Genomic DNA, 5,973 nt, shown 5'->3' on the forward strand with positions numbered 1-5,973 from the left:
ATAATCCATTCTCACGTATTTGCTTCTAAGACTCATTATCATGAATGCATGCAACCGCATGTTTCTAACAAAACAAATGCTTTACTACAACAAATTGGTTGGAAATATTGCGTCCCTTTATCAAATAAAGTGCAACTGTTCCACTGCCATGAATTATTAACAGCTTTATATTAAGAGAAGACATAATTATTGCCGTGGAGTTACAGTACATTAGACTTAATGATAATGATTTGTGAAAGCAAATGTATTATCGCACATTTGAATACAAATACTCCGTTTGGTACCACTTTAATGCCAAACAGTTCACCAATAAAAAAAAAGCAAGTATAATATGCATGTCCTCAATATATAGTCAATTAAAGGGTGTTTATAGGGGAATATAGGACTTGTTTCCTTTACTGTGTATTCTGATTTTGCAATAGGAATGTAGCGTATCACAATGAGTAATCAATGAAGTGTATCATATCAAATTGACAGATAGGTAATAATATTATTTCCCTTGTTTAATATAGATAACATCTTCACTTGTTTTGTCACAATGATGAAACCAAATCTTTTGAACCCTGGTTCATAGATTGACTTTAATAAATAGGTAACTCAGGCAGGTGTTTACAACAAATTATTGCAGTGCAAGATTCTTTATCAAGTCTTTCGCGCCTCCTCCAGCAATGTAAATTCATATTTGAATATGAAGTTTAGAAGCACGTGGATCATTTACTGCAGTCTAATGAGGCGCTTGGATGGAGTTAAATAAATTTCACGATGCGCTTCAACAGCAAAAAAAAGTTCAGAATAAATATGCTGGAAATGCTAACGAAATAGCACGTTTCAGTTTCTCTGCAAAGTCATCTCTTGTTCAGCTTCTCAAAAGGGTAAATTGATAATACTCCTTCACAGCCAGTGAAACATGTTTACGGCGCATGAAACTGTAAGTAAGGAGCAGGGCGGGACGCGATTTCGAACAGTTTGTGTTGTAAATTCTCAGCGCACAGCCCCCCCATGTGATTCCTGGCGTAGAACACGATTGGAAAGTGTGGGGTGGGGGGAGACATGCGCACAGTCTGTGTGCCTGGGAGATGGGCTGAGCTCTTAGAGCACCACTCAGTGCTCCCCCTCTCTCTCTGCTCACTTACACTCTGGCAGCTTGCTGTATCGCTGCCTCTCCCGTTACACGGAAGGTCCCTGGAGCTGATCTGTGATCCTCACACACATACAGCCCCCTCGGAGTTCCTGTTTCCGCCGAATACTGCCTGACGCGATCAAATACCAGTGAATCCACCGTCTAATGTGCATATTCACATACACAGAAAACATCCTTCAACCAAACGGGGAAAGGAAGCGATCTCAAGCAGCTGAGCGGAGCCCGGAACCTCCCTGACCCGGAGTGGCAGGTCTGTACCCTGTGTCTGTGTGTGTATCGCTGCTTTACTCCTCTGTGCGGGCAGGGACGAGCAGTGTATACCAAGCTGGAGCTCTCTGTAGCCGGCCCTGCTGCTGCTTGTTGTTGATGCTGCTCCTCCCAGGAAATAGCGGTCGGCGGCTTTAGACATCATTACTATCCACCCCCATCTGCTTTACCGTTAACTCCAGCAGGGGCCCGGGCTCCTCAATGTTGGCATAACACTCGGTGGGAAAGGGGAAAAGGCAATGGGACTTAACAGTGCGCTGAGCTGGAAGGGTTTGCTGTTTGAAGAAGGCCCTTTTTTTAAAAAAAATGTTTGCTGATTATACAATGAATCAGGTTATTCATTCCAGGCAGATGGGGTAAACATGAGTTATTTTGCCTTTTATCTGTGATTTCTCTCAAGTATTTCAAAGTCGATAAGGTATTTTTTGAGGGGGGAATTCATTTTGGGGAAACAAGTCTTTTTTTTAAAACAGATAGAAAATTCTGTGTAGTTTTAATCTCTAAAGAGCATGTTTACATCTCGGAAGGAGAGGTTTTGTTCTGTACATCACATGGGAATGGCTGCTAAGTTACCCTGGGTGGGTTTTTTTGTGAAGGCGGGTTCACGTTTGAAATTGGTGACTGTTTTTGTGTGAACTAACGGGATTAGAGATATACCACAAGGGGAGGCTTTTGTGCTGTGCCGCCTCCTCCGTTGAAGCTCTGTAAGGTACAGTATCTGACCAGGGCGCGTGTGGATCTCCAAGCTGAAATAGACAACACTTGAGCGGAAAATAACCTCTTCTGACTTGAGAAGCGACGTGTGATGGGTTCTGGATTAAACCCAAAGGAACAGCGACTTTTGGCGGGGACTAATATTAATTTTAATTAGTAGGAGAAGTTTGAAATGCATTCAACTCGTGACCAGATGTATCAGAGTGCAATTTAGTTCCCAGATCCTGTGGTCAGAGTGGACGCTTGTTAACTGAGGAGTTGAACGGGAGGTTAGCGCCTTCGGGGGAAGAAGGTGATATTCATAGGCCCCCGGCGGCAGTCTCCATGTAATGAATGGCGCAAAGAGGAAATTGACTTGTCTGTTCTCTCGGAGCAGGCGGAATGGGTGTATGCAAAACTTGGAGTGAACCTAGAAGTGCTGGCGAAGCTTGGGTTAAAACAGGAAAGGAGCTGTTCGGATGTGGTATCACCCATCTCCGGGACAAGTGGGACTTGAACCCAAGCTGGACCTTCCAGCCTGGGACATTACCAATGCGCCCCAATATCCTGTAAATAGGTTTTATGCAATGGCCATCATTTAGTATTACTCAGCAGTCGGTACGGTTAAGATGAACACTGTGAATGTACGAGCGATTGTAGAATGAAATACATCAGCTAACTAAAACTCAGTTAGAAGTGACCAAACAGCCATGAACAAGTGCTGTGACTGGTGTAGGATTAGCTTCTGACCCAGTTTAAGAGCTAAGGTTCACTTTAAGAGCAACTTCATCTCATGCTCGTTCTCACTGAAGTATTGGAACCTTTCAAGATTCTTGTTTGCACGTGTGATGTTTTGTTTTGTTTTTGTGTCAAACTGAGTATTGGAGAAACAGTGAATCATATATAATAATATGTATTCTTGGTTTAAACCAGGAAAGTAAGTCCGTCATGATAAATTGCTGAAAGAAAATTTAATCAGATATTAAGAACATAGATTTAAACAGCACAGAAGCAGGCCGGTCAGCCCATTGTGCTGGTGATCTTTGAAAGCACTATGCGATTCTTTTCCGTCCTGTGCTGTTTCCCAAAGCCCTGCAAGGTTTGTTTATTTCTCAAGTGTTTGTGCTGTTCTTTTGTTGAAAGTTTCCATTGTGCCTGCTTCCACCATCCTCTTAGGCACTGCATTGCAGTTGATGGATGATGACAGCGACCTAATGATCAGGGAAGTTGAAGTAAAAGCATTACGGCTGTTCAAAATAGTGTGAGTTGAATGGCCTTTCTTGTGTACATAGTGCTGTCTGAGAATTATGTGCATAACTAATTACTTTTTTTAAAAAATGTGTTGCAAAAATGACGGTTCACCTGAATGCCATATTGTAAGTGCATGAAATGTTATTTGTTGAATGGAGTAGAGATTGTTTTGATCTCCTGTGAGAAAATCTTAGACATTACATGTCCTTTGGTCTGATCTTTTTGCTGAAATCTGTGCCTCAAATTTATGTGATGCTGTCTTAGTAAGCAAAGTAATGCATTAATAGATCGGAGATGAAAGTAAAATCTGACCAGGTTTCAGGCTGAGAGACTGTGTGTTTAAAATAAGTGTGTTAGCACTTAAATCGTATTTTACAGGTACTTGATGGCTTAGCATGGTGGTTGTAACCAGGGGACCAATGTGTTTTGTCTGTGTATTTAACTTAGTTGGTGTCAAAGAGAGTGATTTCTAACCTAGTTACCAATGCGAAATTATACTGATGGGTTCAGGCAAAATTTGAGGACAACTATGAAGGGATATTACAAAGTACAGATCACAATGTGCCAAATGTACAATTTATTTCAGGTTTTACATTATTCAGTCACTTGCTCTAGATATCAAACCTGTCAGCCAAGTGTTCTGGTGGGAGGACGGATATTGAAGGAAAGCACGTCTCTATTTTTTTTTGTTGGCTTTTAAACTGTGATTAAAAATCTGTTCTTTTAAGGCACGTTTTTGCTGTGGGTTGCCTTCAGTCCATGTCTAAGCATTATGATAACTGAGAGTAACATCCTAGCACTTGCTGGCAGGCAGTAGATGTTGGATACAGTCATAGCAATGTACGGCACGGAAAAAGACTCTTTGGTTGAACTCGTCCATGCCGACCAAATATCCTAAATTAAGTTAGCCTGAGCTGCTGATGGTACCAGTAGGTAGAAGGTCAGATCTGGTAAAAGATTTCCGTGTGATATGCTGTTCTTGTTTCCTATTAGGCAGTAATCCCACTACATATAGTGAAATATATTTGTTGGAATACAACTTTGAGCGCTGAAAACAGTGAGTGAGTTAATTGGTTTAACAGTTATCAGGCAAGTGCCATCATCAGCCCTCTGGCTTTCCAACACACATGGCATCCCTGAATTCAGATAAGCCGTACAAATGCTGTGGGTACAAGACAAGGTCAGAAGCTGGGCATTCTACAGCAAGTAACTCTCCTCCTGAAGTCCCAGGTCTGTCTGCCATCCACAAGGCACAAACTATGACTATGATGGAATACTTTGCTGAGTGCAGCCCTAACGACACGAAAAGTCTTGAAGCCATTTAGGACTAAACAGCCTGCTTGACAGATGGAGTGACTGTCCCCTCAGTTCACTCCCTTTATCACCAGCACACAATGGCAGCGATGTTTACCATCTACAAAATGCCCTGCAGCAACTCCCCAGGGCTCTATTGACAGCACCTTCCAAACTTGCAACTGCTGCAAGAAAATAAGTCAAGGGCAACAGATGCATAGGGACAGCTCGACCTACAAGTGCCTCTCCAAGTGATAAGCAATTTGATTGAGAAACAGAACCGGGTACTGTCGATGAGGTTGTGGAAGCTGGCTGCAAGTTTTTGTGATGTTGCCAAGGGATGGCACGTTAATGATGAAGAAAAGACCAAAGCTGAATCTTCATAACAGCGAGGTTGGGAAGAGAAACCCATGCTCGAGACACTGCAGCTTATGATTAGATGCAGTGGAACTGAGTGAGGGTTTTGGCAGAGAGTTACTGGAGGTGTGAGACTGTGCATAAAATTCAAGGAGGAAAAATGTACCACAAATGCTGACTAGGCCTGGATGTTTGTATTTTTGTTTAGCATGGTGAGAACAGCCTGTCTGACTCAGAGACCGAAACCAGGAGGTCATGCGGGTGAGCTTCAGGCTTTACAATAACACTACTCCAGGCACCTTTTTACCTGAAACTGGCAACTTTACTGGGGTGAGTTGATGGGGCTTGAGTCTTCTAAGGGAAGTACAAGAGTTAGCCTAAAACCTTAAAACATAAAGGTGTTTACAAAATACATTAAAAGCATATTCTCACATTCATATATGTTTATTCATAACATGTAAACTTTTTTTTTAATATACTGAATGTTACTTTGCTGCTGTATTCCTGTTTATTCATGGGCATGTTAATTTTTAAGTGTCAAATGGTGTTAGGTTGAAAATAATTTGGGAAGCATTGCTTTAGGTCAAAAGGAACTGGACAACAAATGAGATACATTGTCTTTATGATTGGAGGGGCAGTTTTCCTAGTTTTGTCATAATGTACAAGAAGCACGATCAACAGGTTTTGTTTTAGCGCCATGTTTACATGACAAAGATTAGGAAAATGTCCAGACTTTATACAACTTCACACCTTCATTGTGCCTCGCAGCGTGGAATTGAAAGTGACGATTTTTTGATTTCAGTCATTCATGTACTTGTTTGTATCATACAAGGCTTTGATTTTGTGACATGCAATAGGGTTAGGATTAATAATATATTTGTAATCATGGGATGGAACGTAATAGGAAGTGATGTAATATCACATGATAGTAGGAACTGCAGATGCTGGAAAATCTGAGAACAAAGTGTAGA

General features: G+C 41.6%; 1 long non-coding RNA gene across 1 annotated transcript in view; it reads left to right on the top strand.

Moving 5' to 3' along the window:
• Positions 1-1,012: 1,012 nt before the first annotated feature.
• Positions 1,013-5,973, top strand: part of LOC125483667 — an 8,397-nt gene continuing 3,436 nt past the window's right edge. The window contains exon 1 of the long non-coding RNA XR_007262612.1: positions 1,013-1,391. This is a non-coding gene — a long non-coding RNA (uncharacterized LOC125483667). The remainder of the gene's footprint in view (positions 1,392-5,973) is intronic.

Source organism: Rhincodon typus, chromosome 8 (assembly GCF_021869965.1).
Source record: "Rhincodon typus isolate 14 chromosome 8, sRhiTyp1.1, whole genome shotgun sequence".
In the NCBI taxonomy this organism is placed as follows: Eukaryota; Metazoa; Chordata; class Chondrichthyes; order Orectolobiformes; family Rhincodontidae; genus Rhincodon; species Rhincodon typus.